Source organism: Aplidium turbinatum, chromosome 4 (assembly GCF_918807975.1).
Source record: "Aplidium turbinatum chromosome 4, kaAplTurb1.1, whole genome shotgun sequence".
Lineage (NCBI taxonomy): Eukaryota > Metazoa > Chordata > Ascidiacea > Aplousobranchia > Polyclinidae > Aplidium > Aplidium turbinatum.
This window is the reverse complement of record NC_137475.1, coordinates 4,981,604-4,992,809: the sequence shown is the minus strand read 5'-3', so window position 1 is coordinate 4,992,809 and position 11,206 is coordinate 4,981,604.

Here is an 11,206-nt window from a genome sequence, read left to right as displayed (position 1 = left end):
GTGTGCAAAGATTGGTGGCGAATTGGGTTGGCGAAGGTCGGGAAGGATACAGACATCAAGTCGCAATACGCAATGCATTGTTTACCTATCAACAAGGTGAGCAGGTTAATCTGCTGCTGCGCCTTAATCTATTCAGCAGTGATGATGATGGCGTATGAGCGATCTTTCCAGGCTAGATTGGAGGGCAGGAAATCTTCAGCCACTCAGCAGTCTTGTCGTCCAGGATTCTCAGACCATGCACACCGTGTGGAGGCCGGTGGGTTAGGCATTGGTGGATGACATGGTCTGCGGTCTGTTCCGTGGCACCACACTCGCATTCTGATGAAGGAGCCAGGCCCCACTTGTGCATGTCCGAACGAAAGCGGCCGACGCCAGTTCGCAGGCGGTTAAGCCTGACCCACGCAAGCCTTGCGAGGGACATCCCTGGACCCTGGTGGACGGGGATCGGCGTCGGGTATGAAGTCACGGAGCGTGGAGGTGTGATTTTGCCATTCCGTGTTCCACATGTGGTTCGTCCAGTGTGCCGCACTTAAAGCCAAGTTCTTCTGCGTTCTTAAGGAGTTGTTGTGCGGCAGGCACAAAGGGGCGTCTTGATTTCAGCCGCTGCTTTATAGGTGGTGGTCTCTTGTATGTTGTATGGAGGAGATGGTCCTGGTCCAAAGCGCGGCGAGCGAGAGAAATCGTGGCTCCTTTACGGCGTAGCTCAGCGGGTTGGATGCCTGCTAGGATGGGTAGGCAGTCCGCTGGAGTGGGACGCAGGCATCCAGTCACAGTACGCAGTGCGTCGTTGATGGCGGTATCAATCTGGTGGGTGTGAGAACTACGACACCAGACCGGCGCGCAGTACTCAGCAGTGAAGTGAGCCAAGATTACCTTGTGCAAGACCTTGATTTGATCAAGTTGTGAGCCGAACAAAATCTTTGCTTTGGTGGTCACTGTTAACTCTTATTTTGTAGATAAGAAAGACTGCCATCACAGTTTCATCACACTGAGGTAGAATGCTGAGTTTTGCGTTGAGCAAGTGGTCAGGGTCTTCTGCCAGGCATCTCTCTTTAGCTCTAGCTCTCTTTCGGCGGAGCACAGCAGGTTGGATGCCTGCAAGGGTTGGTACTCTGTAGGAATAGGAAACAGGCATCCAGTCACAGTGCGCAATGCGTCCGGTCGATGCGGGTGTGGGCAGTATTCAACGGCGGAGTGTACCAAAGCCAGGGTTGCAGTGCCCAAGGTGTCAGTACCTACACCCTAAGTTGTGCCTGCCAAACGTCTGAGCAAGACGACGCGGAATGTCAGCTTTTTGCGTTGTGACTGTAGCTTATGTGAGTGAGCTGTCGAGTGGTAGGCTATTCCAAGGCATGTAGGCCCTGGGTAGACGGCAAAATCTTGCCGTTGATGGTCACGTTTTGCCTCACTTTTGTTGAAATGGAGGCCTGCCGTCACTGTTTTATTTATTTTTCCATCCCTATCTTGAATTAAGCTGTCTTCCGAACGAAGATTGCTGACATTACTGTCCGCCTCGTTAGCTCAGTGGTTACGCGCCGGGTTCAAAATCAAGCGGCGCTGGTTCGACTCTCGGGGTGTGCGCTCAGGGGCGCCGGAGCGATTTTTGACTGGGGGTTAGGATTTTGAAAAAAGGGCACTTTTATTGCTGAAAGGCTTTTTTTAAGTTTTAAGGTAAGATTTAGCAATAATCAGAGATGTAGGCTACGCCGTAGACTTTTTGTTTACGCTTACCGCCACATTTTTTGGATAGTTGTCTCTTGAGGCTACGCCGTAATGTTTTCGGGATTTTTTAGCCTATAGCGTCAACGTATACTTTTTAATGTCTTAGCTGTTGTTTGCATTTTGATTTTGCAGTTGAAAGAATGTTTTCAATGGGCAAAGACATATTGAAACCAAATCGCAGCAAAATGTCAGATGAACACTTTCAGATGCGTGTGTTTCTTCGAGGAAATTCAAAATAAAACTTATTTGTTTTGAGTGACTTATACCGTGTGAATGTTTGGCACCGAGCAAACAAAATGAGTTTACGCTAGTGCAGGGATGGCGAACCACTGACCCGCGGGTCACAAAGTGACCCATCACAGATTTTCAGTGACCCACTTGTCTTTTTTAAAATAATGAAATTTAAACAAATATTTCAGCAAATTATAAATGTTTCACTAAATATTGGTTTGGTTTTGAATCTTTATCCTCGGACTGACAAAGCCTTGATAGGTTATTCCTGGTACTTGTTCGCATACTTGTAGAGGCACTTGACGCAGGGCCGGTTACCGAGATTGGCAGAGTGAAGTTTTCCGATTGTTGAAGTCTTGTTGCCGAGAAATTATTCCATTCACTAGGTGCCGCTGAATGGAGAGCAGTCCTGAAATGCGTTGCTCAAACGCACACCCCGAGAGTCGAACCAGCGCCGTGTGATCTTGAGTCCGGCGCGTAACCACTGAGCTATCGGGGCGAATATTTGTAATAAGGCCCCACCCTATTTTAACTGCATAATACATCAGGAAGCCCTTTGCGCCAAATCAATCAAATCTCTTCAAAAAGTTGTAAGTGTGGTAACAAAAATAGTCGACTATATTGCATCTCATGCTCTTAATAAACGCCAGTTTGCAAGTTTATTGAACGCGTGTGACAGTAAATTTACTGGCTTACTGATGTACAACAGTGTAAGGTGGTTAAGTTGTGGTAATGTTTTACAGCGATTTGTTGAATTGTTGGAAGAAGTACAACTTTTTTTAGCTGAAAAAAATCAAAAATATCCAGAGTTAAGCGAAAGTACGTGGTTGAAGGATTTACATTTTTTTTGCTGATTTCACAATGCATTACAATAAGTTACTAAATTGCAAGGCTGTGGAAATATTGTATTATCCATGTTTGGGCACATTAAAGCATTTGAGAAGAAACTCGCTATTTTTTCTGTAGACCTTGAACAAGGTCAGCTGAAATATTTTCCTCAGTTGTTGAAGCACTTTACCAGCACCAATTTAACTTATGAACAAAAGCAAACTGCACTCAACAACAACAAGTATGTTTTACTGACGAAAGAGGCCAAAAATGTAATGTCAGAAAGGTTCACCCAGTTCCGAAAGCTAGATATTACATTGCAGTTCATTCTTTTCCCGCATGCAATTCAATTTGAAAATCTTGAATTATCAAACTTCGAATGGCTTCGTCTTTACAACTTGGAAATGGAAATGATGGACTTTAGAAAGTGCAGTTTGGAAAGCAAAATTTGTAGACTTAAATCATCTCCTACAAAAAATTGAAATGAAAACGGATATGGATGGTTGGGACTTTCCTGCTGTTGAAAACCATGCTGAAAATATAATTCTTACAGAGTGGAACTCCCTGCCAAATTCGTTTGAAACTATGAAAAGATTTGCGGTAGCTCTGCTAGCGTTGTTTGGTTCTTCATATTCGTGCGAATCTTTATTTTCGCACATGAATTTTATACAATCAAGCACACGGAATCGTCTCAGCTCAGATGTGAGTGCTGCATGTGTGAAGCTAAAAACTACGGATTACCAACCAAGGATAACAAGACTTGCAGAGAAGATGCAGCAGCAAGTTTCGCATTAACATGTAGTATCGCATTAACATGTAATTAAATGCATGACCCACTTTTGCTTTTTCAAGGATTAAGGTCTCTTTTGTGACCCATGCACTAAAAAAGGTTCGCCATCCCTGCGCTAGTGTATGCGCTGACGCCGCCAAGTTTTTTTTACAAGTTACGTTGATGCATACGGCGTATGGTTTTTCGAACGTTTGCGCTGGCGGCGTCAATATTTTTTGTATACGCGTACATCACTGGCGATAATGCTCATCTATCAGCTCATTATCGAGTAATGATATAATAAGTGTCCGGTATACAAAGAACAATGGCACGAAAGGGCATCATGCTACAGTATGTTATAATGATGCAGCCTACTGTGATACAGACTTTTGTGGCAATAATATTCAAATATTATTTTGAGGCAATAATGAAAGATTACAATTAGGCTAAAAGCGAATAGCAGAAATTGCAAAATGTGCAGTAGCTTACATGATCTTAAAAAGGCACCATTGCCCCTTCTGCCCCCCCATCCACATAAAAATTGGGGGCAGAAGGCATCCGCTGCCTCCCCTCTTCCGGCGCCCTTGTGTGCGCTTGAGCAACGCATTTCAGGACTGCTCTCCGTTCAGCGGCACCTAGTGAATGGAATATTCCCCGACAACAACACTTCAACAATCGAATAACTTCACTCTGTCAATTTCAATTCAATTTATTTTTCTTTGTCGGAAAACAACAGCAATGATAAAGTTACAAATAGTGAACGGGAACAAAACCAACAAAAGGAAAAGGTGGCAAAACTACAAAAGTTTAAAACGTGCATGCGATGCAAATTTAAAGGTTACGTACACGAAAGTAAATTAAGCACGGCCACCAAACCTAACAGTTCAAAGTAGATGAATTAGTTGGAAGAACCAGTTGGCTCCACATACCTAAAGCAACTGGAGGTGTGCCAGTTGATGAAACCATGCGGGGACGACTGAACCTTACAACCAATATAAAAAAGAAAAATTAACAACACGAGCATTTAAGAATAAACAATGAACATACGGCATATTATTACATATTAAACATATTACATATTATTTACTGTACTGTACATATTAAACATATTATTTACATATTACATATACAAAATACTATGTACAGTGCATCTTTTTAAGTAAAATTGAGTGTTCGCAGCAACGACAGTGGTGTGATGTTGAATAGAAATTGATAACTGGTGGGTACAGGAATTTAGATTAATTAACTTATTATTTGAGCATGATATTAAACTGATAATCATGAATGATGAAAAATGTAGTGAAGATGATATGAAAATGGTTTAGATGGCATGCGGGTGACTTTGGTATCAGAGCGGGACGGAGTTTCTTTGGAGTTTTTTGAAATGAATTTGCTACCAAACTTCTGGAGAGTGATCCAGATAACCTATCAAGGCTTTGTCAAACCGAGGATAAAGATTCAAAACCAACCAACTTCCAAACGGGTTGTTGATGAAACTGATTTTGTAGATCCTGTAGGTTGGAAAAGTTATTGCAAACTTCATCTCCATATATGGAAACGTGTAGTGGGTTAATGCCTTGTCTCCAAGAATGGTAAAGCAGATTCCAATTGCTATTAGGCCTATGTCATCACTCATCAGCAAAAATGGCTGTCCACCGCTCAATCTGTTGTGATGAAAATGACGTGAAAAGGCGACTGTCTTGTTTTGAAAGTGCTTTGCGGACCCCACTTTGAGAACCAGTGAGTGCTAGCACGAGATGCAGCAGTTTGGTTTTTCAATCTTTATCCTTGGACTGACAAAGCCTTTGATAGGTTAGGCTACCTGGTAGTTTTGCATACTTGTAGAGGCTCTTGACGCAGGGCCGGTTACAATTACAAAATACACTTGTCCGCCCTGTTAGCTCAGTGGTTTAGATCACGGCTCAAGATCACGCTGCGTTGGTTCGACTCTCGAAGTGTGCGCTTGAGCAACGCATTTCATGACTGCTCTCCATTCAGCGGCATTTAATGGATGGCATAATTCCCCGGTAACAACACTTCAACAATCGGAAAACTTCACTCTGCCAATCTCAGTTAGGCTACCTGCCCTGCATCAAGAGCCTGTACAAGTATGCGAAATTACCAGGAACAACCTATTAAGGCTTTGTCAGTCCGAGGACAAAGATTCAAAACAAAACCAATCAACATCATAAGTTAGAATTAACAAGAAAGAAATTTTAATTTTTTGTTTTCAAAACCCAAACTTTTTTTCTTGCAGCTGATGCATTTCTTTCTTCCTTGTTAATTGTGCAATGATTTCACTTTCCGAAAACTACACTTTTTTCCTTACTACTCATGCTTCTATTTCTTCTCTTAATTTTCCACTTATTCAATATCCCTTGAGGTGACGAAGTGGGCAAACTTAGGCTACTTTATACATAACTTACTTGTTCATCTAATTCTATTCTAAAGAATGCCAAAGTGGGCCCCGATCGGCACGTTTTTCGCGGTTCTCCTCTCTTGCGTATAAAGCGTTGTGTTTTCGTCTATTGCAATGCTTTTCAACCTTTCTTCAACTTGGAACACTATTGTAAGTTAATTAAAAAAGAATTGTAGAATAGGCCTACCAAAAGAAATTGAACGAAATTGAAGTTACGTTATTGCATAGCCAGATAATTACCGTGCAACACCCCGGTACAACAATAACAATTTTTACTTATTTTAGTGTGATATATAGGATAGCCTATATATTTTTTTCGAGGAGCATAACTGTGGTATTCGGGCAGGAACTTAACAAACGACCAACACGCACACACCTGGCCTATTACTGTATTCGTAAGTTAACGCACGACTCTTCTAATTGAAACAACAAACATAATATGTGGCCTACTATGGTCTATGTTTTTTTCTTTCTTTGCTTTCTTTTTATTGAGTAATAAAATCTCAAAACAATGTCAATGTCACTATGGTAGGTTTATTCAAATAAAATCAAATGCGCTGCTTCGGCCCATTGTGCAAAGCAAATAAGGTTTTGCGGAACAGCAGATGGTGTTCCGCGGATTTTTGTGTGGCTATAGTATCAGTCAGAATTTAATTAGAAGACCGGTTTGCCAAACTATCCCAATTTTTAATACCATTTTTAATACAACTTAAAATTTGCAAAATTTTGAATTCATAATGGCGCCGCGAGTGTTTATAAGTTTTCAAATGGCGCCGTCAACAAAAAAGTTTGGGAACTTTTATATGGCTTTTGCAAGTTTTTGCTTGCTATGCATCACAGTTAGCTACCTCACTTGGACAAGCGGTAGGCCATACAAAGAAACTGCAAAATCTTAGGCTACCGTCTTAGGCTACTGTGTGATGTGCAGTCTAACCATAGAAAGAGCTCAATAGGCTACCTGTTCTCCTGGGCCACATCGAAACGGGCTTTTGCCTGAGGATGGGTTTCTTTTATGTCCGGTTTTCTTTCTCCATCCTATTATTATGACTGCTCATCCACATCAATATTGGAACTGGCAAATTCTATCCACAACACTATTCATTAGGCTGTCATTCATTACTACATGTGTGCTTCTCTCTATTTTTGTTTTATTTTTTGCTATTTGTTTTTTTGGGGTTTTGTGGCCGTGCTAACTACTGATATCTATAGCCTAGCCCTACTACATAATTTTTCATTCAGGCAAGTTAACCCTTCAAGGTTTTGCCACATTTTCCCGTTCATTAACGTGCTGGTAGGTTTATATCGATTTTTGTAGTTAGTATCTTCTTCGTCCTGGACGCGTTAATGACGAAAAATAAAATGATTGATTGATGATTTCAACAATAAATCTTCAATCTGCGGACAATAACTCTGTATTATTGTCTTTATGGACCCCTGTTACGTATATTATAACAATTATTAGCCTATTATTAGCCATTTCGCTTTATGGCAGGAAATGAAACAGAAAACCGTGAAAACAAAAACGAAAAATATGGATTAATGTAGGTAACTCAAATTCGTTTGACAAATAGGAATAGCCTACTTCAACTCCCCGTAAGCTCAGTGGTTACGCGCCGGCTCAAGATCACGCTACGCAAGTTCGACTCTCGGGGTGAGCGCTTGAGTAACGCACTTTCAAGACTGCTCTCCATTCAGCGGCACCTATTGAATGGAATAATTCCCCGGTAACAACACTTCAACCATGCTTCAACAATCAGAAAACTTTACTCTGCCAATCTCGGTACCGGTAACCGGCTCTGTGTCAAGAGCCTCTACATAACAAGTATGCGAACCTACCGGCAGGGCCGGATTAAGGGTAGGCTACTGTAGGCCTAAGACTGTTTACTCGACAAGGTCCTAATTTTGCAAACCAAGCTACAAAAAGTAATAAAAATACATATATGAAAAATTCAAATTATTTACTGCAAAATAACATAAACATAACAGAAAAATGGCAAATGATGGCGTGTAATTGGTTTTGGAAACAAAAGCATTTTTTTGTGTCAAATTTGAAGCAGATGGAAAAGATTTTGGAAAGAAAGAAATGGATAGTAGGTAGGCCTACTTATGGTAATACTCTACCTAATGACACTCCAAACCAAGGGTTTTCAATCTTTTACCCACCGCGACCTCCTCAGAGCAATCAATGTAGTCTCGCGACCCCCATAAAAGTATTCAACAAAAGCATATTTAACCAAATTTGATTCATACCTACCGACAGGCCCGGATTTAGGGGGGGCAGAGGGGGCAGTTGCCCCCGGCCCCCCGACTTTTGAAGGGTCCCCCTATGTGGAAAAAAATGTGATTTTGTGTTATTTTTTTCCTTTACTGGACTGATGCTACTGTAGACGTAGAGACGGTTTTTCGCGCCGTAGGCGCAAAAATTTTTTGCACGGGGACCCCCCGATCTAAAAGTGCCCCGGGCCCCCATCAGCTAAATCCGGCCCTGCCTACCGACATCCAATTGTGTTTGGTTGTGCTGTTCCAACGTAAACTTCCGAAACTAAAAACAATTTTGCGATGTTAATACGGCTTTAATTACATTTCCTCCGACTGTTATTTCCATTTTCTATCAATCTTAGCTAGATAATAGAAAAAAAATAATGAGAATAATCTACGTTTTCGCACTTTCACCGGTTGAATTTATTTCAATCTTTTATGGATTTATTTAAATCAATTTCAGTGAGATGGTTGGTGTTGCATATTTTTAATTATTAAGTTTGTCAATGCGTGCACCTGTTGCTGAAAAAACTTTCAAACAAAATAGCCGACACTAATTTTTTTCAATGCCATTGGAAACGATACTGAGCAATCTATATTTTGCATAGGATTCTACATAATTTTGCTTTTTTACCATAGCGTGGTTACTAGTTAACTTTAGTGTGCACAAAGCAACGTAGGCTACCTACAAGAACTTGGTGAAAACTATGGAATGCTTTCCTAGCCTTTTGCAACGTCTGAAAGCTTGAACGATATAATAACCTCAAGTAGAGGAATGGTCGATTGCGAAAAAAACACAGCTTTTAATCTTTTCTGGCAATAAAGAATTGAAAAGAATACACTGGAAGATCAAGCGCCTCGCGACTCTCCGAAAAACGGCTCGCGACCCCCAGGTTGCAAAGCCCTGCTCTAAACTCAATTTCGGTAAAAGTGGCGCCTACGTGGTTTTGGAAATTGGCTCTTCATATGTATTGACTCAACTCCTTCATTCGTTTTTAAGCAAAAACTGTAGGCTACTATGTTGGTATTGGATCTGTATCATTAATTATCAGCCTTACAAAAATTCAACCTTAAAAAAATTGAGGGCCGAATTTTTCCAGGGCCTAAGGCTATAGCCTAATGGTTAATCCGGCCCTGCCTACCAGGAATAACCAATCAAGGCTTTGTCAGTCCGAGGATAAAGATTCAAAAACCAACCAACTAGCGGAAACTTTACTCTTTAAAACTAGGTCACTGGGGCCTGCGTGTATGGTTCAAAGCCTCTACAAGTCCTATATGCAAAACCGCGAGAATTATAATTTCAAACGACACTTTCTCAGTCCAAGGATCAAGATTTCTTTGTTCAGTCTTTTTTGTTTCCTTTTTGTGTCATGATGAACACCGTCTCATTGCTTGGAGTCATTTGCTTATGCTTTCACAAAGAAACCTTTCTCCCAAAAGTATAGTTTGCATCAAGGACCATTAAAATTGAGAATACTGAAGGTACGGTTAGCGTTAGCTTACTGTTCTTTATCTTCGGAATGGAAAGCTTCTTTGTTAATCTTGCTAAAAATCGAAACAGAACCTATGTCAAAATTATGAGGATGCGGAATAGAGAAAAATACTAGGACCAAACATATTAAAATATTGCAAAATTTCACTCGATTTAGTAGTCATTTAGTTCATTTCATCACTGCAAATAATTAATTTACCGCTACACAAATACATCAACTAAAACCTACGTTTTTTATCATTTTTGTTTACAGATTCTCAGACTTCGCACTCCTCAGAGTTTAGACATCAACCACTCAATCAACACCGAAAAAGGGTCAGCTGAGCGTTTCGGTTCAAAGGTGACGGTTCCTGATCAACAGCATTTTTAAGAAGATGAAAGGGCACTCGGCCACTCCGCTGTTTGTGAAAGTTTGAGGTTTGGACTTATGATTTGTGAACTTTTCATTTTTATTGTATATATGGCAGCTATATCTGCTTACATTGTAAGCTCCCAAACATTGGGACTTTTTTCACTTCCTTGTGAACTAGTTTTGAGTATGGTATGGTAGAAAGTGGAAACTATGATATATAACATTTTTTTATTTGTGATTATTTTTGTGATAGCCTACTGTAGGCTATTGAAAATGTTTTTGCTTGTACTGTTTATTGGCTTGAACTCTTATTGGTTGCACTGAAGTTTAAACACCCTTGCTACAAGAGTTTATTTTTTCCCTAATTATTTTTAAACAGCCGAAATCAACTTTACATTTGAATAAAACCACAGGACTTCTCTTGAGTATAGCAGCAGCACATGACTTCTTTTTTTTCTTTTATTTATACTGAACATCAGCCTATGTTTCAACATAATTTGCCGATGCTTGACATTTGTCACAGTAAGAACAGGGAAGCAGCTAACTTGATGACTGATATAGTCTTTCGCTGCTTCCTGTCTGTTGTGGCATCTAGATTGCTATGGTACTATTTTATTCATATTGTGTACAATTGTATGGTACCATACTATTCTCGCAACAGACAAAATAAAAGTTTTCTCAGTTTGTTGAAAATATGTAAGATCGTACCAAATGTAATACCGTGTTGAAAATATGTAATACTAATACCGTAGCCTAACATATACCGTACTCCGTACATTCCTCATCAGATACACTTCATCTAACTATTCAAAGAAAATGTTTTAAGTTGATTGTGTTAGAAAATAGTAATTTTTTGTACATAAAATGGCATTAATCGTAAAGTCTATTTGGATTGAAGCAACAATTTTTTTTTTCATATTTGGATAATATCTTCCCAACTCCTGGTAGTAAACTGTATACAATATGCAAAATTATTGCCTACTACATTTGTCAGTAAACTTTTTGCCTGTCGCTATATTTACACTATATAGCCTAGTGAAATAATAGCCTCAATAGTGTTGCCAGATAAGGAATTCTGCCCTAATTTGAGAAAAGTTTAAAGCTGTTGAAAATAAAAACTTGTATTTTTGAAAT